The sequence below is a fragment of the Synchiropus splendidus genome, chromosome 16 (genome assembly GCF_027744825.2).
Source record: "Synchiropus splendidus isolate RoL2022-P1 chromosome 16, RoL_Sspl_1.0, whole genome shotgun sequence".
Classification (NCBI taxonomy): domain Eukaryota; kingdom Metazoa; phylum Chordata; class Actinopteri; order Syngnathiformes; family Callionymidae; genus Synchiropus; species Synchiropus splendidus.
In genome coordinates this window covers 4,612,926-4,622,754 of record NC_071349.1, presented here as the reverse complement: position 1 = coordinate 4,622,754, position 9,829 = coordinate 4,612,926, and the positions used below count along the sequence as shown (strand labels likewise).

Genomic DNA, 9,829 nt, shown 5'->3' with positions numbered 1-9,829 from the left:
ATGCGTCGAAAAAATATTTTCTAGATTAATCGATTACAAAAATAATTGTTTAACCCAGCCCGAAGTGCAACGCAGCAGACATCTCTCATTTTGCTCTCTTGATGGGGCTTGTTTGCGTCTCCATTGCGTTAATTTCAGTGAAATGTGTACACACATCACTGGACACTGAAAGCCAGAGTGAGAACGAGAGTTCGTACTGCCATTTGCTGACGTCAGGCAGCATCCACTGAATAAAGCGATAGCCTTTTCCACCCAACCAAGCCTTGAGCTTGGCCTTGACAGGCTGTGATTGGTCAGAGCTGACACATGAGGCTCCGCCTCCAGTATAAATACCATCACTGCCTGTCATACGTCCTTTATGGATATGTAATTCAGCTCCTGGACAGGTGTCAGCGAGGCCTGCTAGTACGAACTCTTGTTCTCACTCATAAAACCAGGGTTGTAGCACAACCCCACCATTTTACTTCATTTCGAACAGGAGTTCGTGCTGCCATTTGTATCCACCTACACCTTGCAGACAGAATCACTGGAGGTAGCAGGATGAATAGACCTCGTGAAATTCAAAAAACACCCCACAGCCTCTGGCTGAGATGTTTAACCTGTCATCGTCTGGCTACACAGAATGCGCGACACCAGAGTCACCAGAGTCAGTCACATCCAAATTATAAAACTTCACAAATGTATGTGAAGCAGTCCATGAAGCAGCCTCACAAATATTCTCAAAAGCAACTCCCTGCAATAATGCCCAGGATGCCACTGTCCCCAGAGCAGAATGAGCTCTGTGCCCTTCAGGAGGCACCTAACCTGCACTTGAATAGGCCAGGGAGATGGCTTCTACTATCCATCCAGATAGATGTTCCTTAGACACCGGTTTTCCCAATGTCTGGGAGCCATAACTAACAAAGAGCTGATTGGATTGTCACAGATCCCTGGTACGCTCCACATACATAGAGAGAGCAATCTCCCCCCTTGCCTGCGTCAACAGATCGGGATGTACCAGGAGTGACCATGGTGTTCCTGAAAGCAGGGACACCATGGTCTGTAAACCAAGACTGAGTGCCAGCTCGGAGCCACTAACATCACATGAGCGTTTTCCTCTCTCACCTTGTCCAACACCTGTTGTAGCAGGAGAACAGGTGGGACCACATACAGCAGACCCTCCGGCCAAAGGTGAGCTACCGCATCCTGACCCAACGGTGGGTTGTCGTTCTGAATGGAGAACCATAGCTGCCAATGAGCTGTGTCTTGTGAAGTGAACAAGTCCACTGTTGCCCGTCCAAAACGGGACCAAATTTCTTCCACCTCTTGAGGATGGAGCTGCCAGTCTGCATCCTGAGCTTTCCCCCTTGAAAGAAGGTCGGCTGACAATTTTCAACAGCCCCGAATGTGATGGGCTGACAGTGAACGCAACAGACTGTGTGACCACAACCAGATTTTCTTTGCAACCTGGTGCATGCTCTGAGACCGCACTCCACCCTGACGATTGATATAAGCAAGCTTCCCGCTCCAGAACATTGATGTGGTGAGTTTCGGACCCTCTTCATCTGCCTCGGACTGACCGGCCCTCGCAGACTGCCCCCCAACCGTACAGGGAGGCGTCATATTGAGGCCATATTGAGGCAGAAATCGATCGCCTTCCGAAGCTCCACGTTGGTTTCCGGGGTGGCGTACCTTCCAACTCGCGGAGGAGGAAAGCCTGGTATGCTTGGGGTAAGCATATATTGTTTAACAACGCGGCCGATTGACCTGCCGCCTTGTATGAATGCTCGGCTAAGCTAGCTGTTCGACGACAGCCGTTTGACAGGCCTTCGACGGGAGCCTCGGGTTGTCCGTGGGGAGGGAGGGCACAGGTGCGCAGCCACTGACTCCTCCAGAGGAGGCATGGCGAGGTAGCCCAACATTGGCTCAGTGAGCATAGTCGACCAGGCACTGTATGCCTGGATGGGAGGGCGGGTCTTCTGAGGAGCCCCCCAGGAAGATTTTACCTCCCTCGTTAAATTGTCCAGAACCGGCAGGGGGTGAGGTGGCTTTGGGGAGGACATGGAGTCCGTGAAATAAGCCCCGGCTAATACAGACAGCGCTGGGGGCTAAGTTATCAGCGGCGCGTTGAATTAAGCCACGTTGAATTAAGCTGACTAATTCCTGGTGGATCCCAGCTGCGCGCTGACTGCATCGCCATCTTCTCCACACTGTCAACGTTGTTGTCCTCCTCGTCCGAGCACCACTGCGAGCAGTGAAAAGTCTGCAGCTCCACCATCTGACAGTCGTCTTCGGCTTCGCACTGCATCAGCTGTGCCGGAGGAAGAATGGGAGGTGAGACGATGTCCGCTGATGGACATGGAGACACCTCCCTTACCGCGTCACCGCTTGTAGGCTTGGAAGCAGTACAAGTGGGACCGGCATCGGACGAGAACAGAGCCGTCTGGTGACCAGCAGAGCAGTTGGTGCAAAAAAATGGGTCAGATAGTGTCGCTTCCGCGTGTCCTCGGCCGAGGCAGCGAACGCAACGGGAGTGAGAATCCCTCTTCGTTGTGCAGGCACCGCAATCCACACATTGCTTGAATCCATCCATGATGATACAAAGTGGTCGGGCTAATCCAGTGGTGAGCTGAATAAGCAAGAGGACGTATGACAGGCAGTGGTGGTATTTATACTGGAGGCGGAGCCTCACGTGTCAGCTGTGACCAATCACAGGAAAGGGCTATCACTTTATTCAGTGGATGCTGTCTGACGTCAGCAAATGGCAGTACAAACTCAAGTTCGAAATGATGTAAAACCACCCAGGAGTTCTCTCTTTTGTTCATTAGTCAGTTTGGCCTGTCTGACTACCACCATCGATACGTTACATTCAGATAAGGCAAGGTGGATTTGGCATCTCGTCCAAGGTCACCACTGTAGCAACTGCAACTTGAGGATTATTAGACGACCCACTGAACCACCTGGGCTACTGTCACCCAAGGAGTTGATCAGACTGCAGCATTGCAGTGGTAAACACATTCTGTAGACCCCTAAGCATTCGAAGTGGTCACTGCAGTCAATCTGCTTTTTCCATTGCCTCAGTCATTCGGAGTATTCTGCATTTTTGTATCTTCATAGTTTCCCCTTACTCCTGTATACATGCATGTTGTTTCATTTTCTTTAAGTTTCTCCCCTCTCCCTGCCATTGTTTGTTTTTCCTGTTTGGATTCCACTTAGGCTTTTGGATGTTTTCTGGACTAAGATATTGGATTCTTTTATCATTCTGTTGATTCTGTGGATCACTGCACAGGCTGCCGAGTAATGGCATTTCAATCTACTGTATGTAATGCATATGGCAGAATTGGCAATAAAACCTTCCTTGACTTTGTTTTATTATCCTGTTATTCTACTTGTTTTGTCAACTGAGATTTGTTATCCTTTTGACATTAAATTGTTGGAATTTTTTCTACTGTGTTGCTGTTTCAATTATTGCACTAGAGCTTTTGTGACTCATTAAAAAGTGGGCAAAAAGATTTGAGGGAGAGTTTGAAACACACCAAAAGAAAAAAAAAACTAAAGCCAGTTGCATGGGACAATGTAACTGCTTTTAATTTTTTTTGGCTCAGAGCACAGATCATGGTTAGATCTTGAATCAGAGTCAAAATGAAATATGAAATATCTGTAACAACTCTAAGTGATGAATGTGTAATGTTTGAGATCATCTGCGAGATGGCACGATGTAGCATGGATGGAGGTAAAGTGAATTGCAGAAGTATTCACACCCATGATGAAAACTCAATCTTGTCATGCCTCAGGAACCGAAAAGAGTAAATAAATAAAAGAAGAAGAAAAAAGAAAAGAAATAAAATAAAAACACAGACATGACAAGTTTCTCAAAATAAAACAAACCAAATGTGAGTTTCACCTATTTATATGAAAGGAAGTAGCGCAAACACAACAATCCATCGCTGTTTTGGGGTTTCTTTATGATAAATACATTGCATAAGTTTATATTTCACGTTTGCAAAAATATTCACACTTTTGAAATGTAAATCATATTTTAGGCTATTGTAAGTCGAAAATGATTGCACACAATAAACTATTGCATAACTGTGTCACTTGTGAAGAGTACATCAAAGACACCAGACGGTACGGTCGCAAAAGCCACAGCTCCGGAGTGGTAAGTAAGCGAGTATTGACACAAAAATGAAGGTGTGACGTTTGATCAAAGAACCATGAGTTATGTGACTATGCCGAAAAAGTGGACATCAGCCACTACCTCTGGACCACCGCCTCACATGTTTGGGAGGGGAGTCTGTGACAAATGTAAAAATGGACAAATTCATACAAAGTTGTTTCATCCAAAATTGAAAAAAAAATGAAGGAAGAAAATAAGAAAACAGAGGAACACATTCATTTAAATAAAAGCTGAAGATTTATAAAGGGAGAACGCAATGAGGATTTTGTGATCAACTTTGCACAGTGGCTGGGCCGGCTGGGGTGCTCGGCCATGCCCGATCCTCGTGAAATTCCTGCTGGAAGTGATAAAATTCAAGGTTCTAGGCCGCATGACCCCAGTGGTGCATCACCAAAGGAAGCAAGCAATGAAGAGGATGATTGACTGAGAGTTACACATTCATAAACCATCTGAAGTCAAAAATAATGATTCATTCAAATGATAAAGTGATTAGCATTTGTGCTAGTCAAACAGTCTACACTTAACTTACAGAACAACTGTTCTCTCTGCTCCTATTTGATCCCTCAGATCAAGCTGTTGATGAAAGTATGCATGATCTGGGATTTAAATAAGTATTCATTCATTCAATCATCTTATGACATGTATAGACTTGATTTCTTCCCATAAAAAGTGCCAAATATAGACTTGTCCTCAGCTATGCCATGCTAGTCACCAGACAACAGTCCTGGAGTCCCAAGGTGAATAAACATCAGAGATGCACGCTACAAGCTACAACTAGGACCTACACTAAATGATATAGTTCTTCTGCATTGTCAGCAGGTGCCTCAGGGTCTCATGTGTTTCGCCCCTTGACCTGAACACCTCTACTGAGTGGGTATTTCCAGACTTATTATTTTATCTGATTTTCATCATGACAGTTAGAGTTTCATAATTGCAGGAGTTGAATGAACTGGATGAGGGATTTTTCACTCAACACATAAGTAGTGATCTGACTGGTTCTGCTGATGACTCCATGCTGGAAACATAATAACATCCTTTGATCTCATGTTGTCCTGGCATTAAAAACAAGACAGTTATTACAATTTCATGTCAGAAACATCAATCGTAATTGGGAAATAACTCACCATCAGACCAACTAAGGGGGCTACATGATCTTCCTGGGTAAATCATACATCTGTATATATATATATATGCTATACGTGTAAAATATTAACATAGGAATTTTTTAAAATTACACATTGCTGAGCAACTTTTTGAAGGAGCTTCAGGTATGCATTTCGAATCTAAAAGAGAATAGGGCAAGACAAAGGCATCATTCTATGTTGAAGACATTATCACTCTTTTAAGTTTCCTTAAATACTGGTTCCTGCAAACACTCTAGGTGCAGCTTAGGCACATCATCAGTGTTGTATCCTGTATCAGGTGTTTCGGTTCTTGCAACTGACGCCCTCCCCCAGGCGACCCAGCCAGGGTTGATCAGTCCCCAACTTGTACCTAAGTAGTATGTGCTGTCCACGGATCCCCCCGCTTGATCCACAGTCATCTTGACGCCTTCTCTTGTGTCACATATGTTTCTGATGACTTTCCTGCTCTGCAGCCCTTTCAGTCCTAACATCATAAGTTGCCTGATAAGAGACAAAGCCTCTGCACCCAACCTCGATCGGGTTGAGTCGGGTCGTCCCTCCCGCATTCCGGCATTTGTCTATCAGCTCCTCATACTTGGCCCTTTTCCTCTCAAAGGCCTCCTCTATCCGGTCTTTCCATGGGACAGTCAGCTCCAACAAAACCACTTGTCTTGTTGCTTCTGAGACCAGGACTATATCTGGCCTGAGCGTGGTCCCTGTGATGTTCAGCGGGAACTTGAGCTGACTTCCCTCTAACTGCCAGTCCTGACCTGTTGCCAGCAGCCCCCCATTTTGGCTCTGGTGCTGTTGCGGCTTCTCCCCTGGTCTAACAAAGACAATGGATTGCCTTGTCGGCTGATGGCACTTGCTGTTTGAGATCCCTGTAGCTATGACCTCTGCGATTACCCGCAGCACCTGGACGTGGTGCCAGCGGTAACGGCCCTCTCCAAGTGCCCGGGGACAACATCTTAGGACATGCTTTAGTGACCCAGCTTTCTGACAGAGCAGGCACAGTGGAGTCTCAGCCAAGCCCCAGCGGAAGAGGTTGGATGGGCTAAGGAGTACGTCATAAACTGACTGTATGAGGAACTTGATCCGATGCTGGTCTGATCTCCATAACTCTGGCCAAGAGATCTTCCTGTCGGCTACCTCTCCCCATCGGGTCCATGCGCCCTGCTGTGACATTCCCACTGCCTTACTCCAGCGGGCTTCCTGAACCCCTGCCCGGAACTCTTCATGGATCAACTGTCACCTTTCCTTTCCTTGGGACTTGCTGTAGAGCTGTCTTGGATTATTCCCGAGACCTAGCCGTCCAACAGCCACTGTACCCACCAGCTCTCTGTGACGTAACCATACCTCTGCCTGGTGGACAGCCTCATTCACCTTCCACTTCCTGCCAGTCTTTACTTCCAATTACCTGGGAACCTGACTTATCCACCTCTTCCAGCCATGTACTCAACTCCGCTGCTGTTGATTGGAGTGCTGCGGTGTCATTCAGGGTGCAGTCGTAGATCTTGCCCAGGCTCTTTACTGGCTTTTCCGTCACAGATGGAATGTAAATGCTTTTTATCATGAAGGGAAACTGGTCTGTGACCTTGCCCTCCCTCACCAACAGGGACCTGGACTTGGTTGGCTTGAAGTTCATCCGTGCCCAGCTGATGAGATGCTCTACACCTTGCAAAATCCATCTACAGCCCGGGACTGACGTAGTAGTCACTGTCAGATCATCCATAAAAGCTCTGGTGGAGGGCTGCCGTAGAGTTTGAGAGTGGGCCTCTGCACTCAACCTCTGCTGACTTCTCCAGCATATTCATGGCCAGAGCAAACAATATCACCGAAATGGTGCATCTGGTAATAATGCCCTTCTCGAGCCGATGAAATGCAGATGCCTCTGTTCCTATGGTGACACTCAAACTGAAGCAGCTGTAATAGTCCAGTATGGGATCCCTGATCTTCCCTGGAATGTGGTGTCATTCAAGCAAGGCTTCCACCAACTTGTGTGGAATCGACCCATAAGCGTTGCCATATCAAGCTACAGGACTGCCAGGTCTCCTTTGCCCTCAAGTACCTCTCGGATCAGCTGGGTGACTGTGCCTCTATGCTCAATACATCCTGGAACCCTTGGGACTCCGCCTTTCTGTACTGTGGTATCTATAAAGGTGTTCTTCAGGAGGAACTCGGTAATACATCAGGCAAGGACACTGAAAAATAACTTCCCCTCCACACCGAGGAGTGAGATGACCCTGAACTGGTCGATGGTGCTTGAGCTCTCCTCCTTTGGGATCCAGACACCCTCCGCGTATCTCCATTGCTGTGCTACTCTCCCCCTTCTTCAGATAACTTTAAGGATTGCCCACAGTCGCTTCAAGAGTCTGGGACATCTCTTGTAGACGACATATGGCACTCCACTTGGGCCAGGAGCTGAGCTGGTTCTGGCAGCTTTGATGACCTCCTCCACTTCTTTCATGGTTGGCTCCTTGGTGTTAAATGCCACAGTAGGTTCTGGCGGAGTTATTAAGATCCTGCATGGTCCAGGCTGTTCCTCTCGCTTTTCTCGCCGCTTTTCTTCTGGCCAAAGATCTTTTTTGTGAAGCCAAAGGGGTTTGAGGTGAAGGCCAGACGTCTTCTATGCCACTCAGCTCGACAGAGTGTGGTGAGTCTTTTCCTCAGAATGCTTCGAGAGGAGGTCTGCCAGCCTGGCCTTCTCCTCCTCCTGTGCCTGCTTGAACTGCCGCCTCAGCTGTCTAAACTCCTGTCGAATCTGTCTACTCTTCACCTCCCTTCTATTTGGCTCCCCTCGGCGTCTGGGCGCCTTCTGATCCTTCAAGCAGAACTGTTCCATCCCAATGCTGATGACCATTGCCGCCATTGTTCACAGCTTCTGATCAACGTCTCCCTTGGCAGTAGCCTCGAGAACTTGGTCCAGGTCCGCATCAAACTGGAGCCACTCTCTTTCCTTATTGGCGGCAGGCCACCAGACCCGGCAGTGTTCTGAATGCCTGGCACATGGTGGGGCTTGCGGAGCATGGAGGGACTGGGCACTGTGGGTTGCCTACTGGCCGGGCTCCTCCTGCGTCTCACCAGGTACTAGAACTGTGCATTGCTCTACCTGCTTCCCCGTTAGACATTTCATTTTGGCCTGGTGGATCTTCAGGCCATGCCGGTTCTTACTGTAGGAATATACACCTTTAATGTATCTTCTGCTTGTTCGTTTATTTGGGAGAATGACTACCGAAAACCCACAACTTAAAATCAAAAAGAATTTATTCCCTGACAGAGGAGTCTAATTACCCTAACAGCCCAACTGGGTCCACAACTACGCCTGACTTAGCCTTAGCTCCAGTGGACTATCAAAAAACAAAGACAAAGACTATCTCTGGCCGTGACCCTTTTAATACACATTTCAGTTCATCTTGGGGTGTAGTGTCCACTTATTGTTCCTGGTCTCTTGGGGTCCCAGTTGCCATGGCGCGTCATTCCTGATCTGGTGTCGACTCCCCTTGGTTTGGAACGAAGTTGATTAATCCTCTTGTTGTTGCCCATTTTCTGGCCTTTTTTGGGTGGAAAGCTGTCAATAGATAATCCGGTCGTCTCCTCTAATTGGCTTGCTTCTGCTGGTGGACTGGCTCGTCCCATCTCTGCTTGGCTCTGCCTGGCTCCATCATTCATCCTCCTGACCCATGGCTGTCGCAGAGGTTCCTTGTCTTCCACATGTCTCCTGGGTTCCTCCTTGGTCCTGGTACCAGGTGGTTCCTGCCTTTCATAACTCACTCTTCCATCCACACATCTTTCCCACACTATCCTTATCATACACACCTCTCATACTGGATCAAATTCAGGTTACCTTACCCATTATCACTGCGTCTGTTGGATTCAATCTTTCATTAGACAAAGCATTATAAAACAATTTATTCAATAGCAGATACTTGATAAATATGATCATAAGTAAAATACCATGATTCCCACATTACAGACTTTGCCACATGGACAGACTGCGCTCGTTGTCTTTCCGTTAGCGTGGTTAGTTACCTGTATGTCCGTCCTAATAGGGTGCTCATTCTCCCCTCCTCTTGGGCAGCCCTGGGGGTATAATCAATGTGAGTTTTCCATAGCTTGCTTATGGGTGCCCCCCAGGAGCTGCAGATTGGGCTGCTAGCCCTCTCTTACGTCTTTCCAGTTGTCAGCTGTCTGTCCAGCAGTCGGCATACTATTTATGGTCGTCAACCGGTTTTTCCCGGCGGTCACTGGCGTGGCCAAATAAATTAGTTCCTGCAAACACTCTAGGTGCAACTTAGGCACATCATCAGTGTTGTATAAATACAAAGACCATCATAAATGAACATACAGAGGAATCCTTGCATCGCGGAACATCCAAAATCCGGAATTCCTCGCAAACAAGACAAAGATGGCCAACTCTGACATAAGTTCCTTTGTAGGATGACTGGTGTCCAGTACATAGGACTACTAGAATGCAAGATGACACCATGCCATTAGTGAATATACTAGGATTTAGCTCAAGAAATCTTTTTGCCATGGTCAACTGATAGAG

General features: G+C 47.3%; 1 pseudogene; it reads right to left on the bottom strand.

Moving 5' to 3' along the window:
- Positions 1–613: 613 nt before the first annotated feature.
- On the bottom strand, positions 614–9,486 carry LOC128747797 (uncharacterized; annotated as a pseudogene).
- Positions 9,487–9,829: the final 343 nt, after the last annotated feature.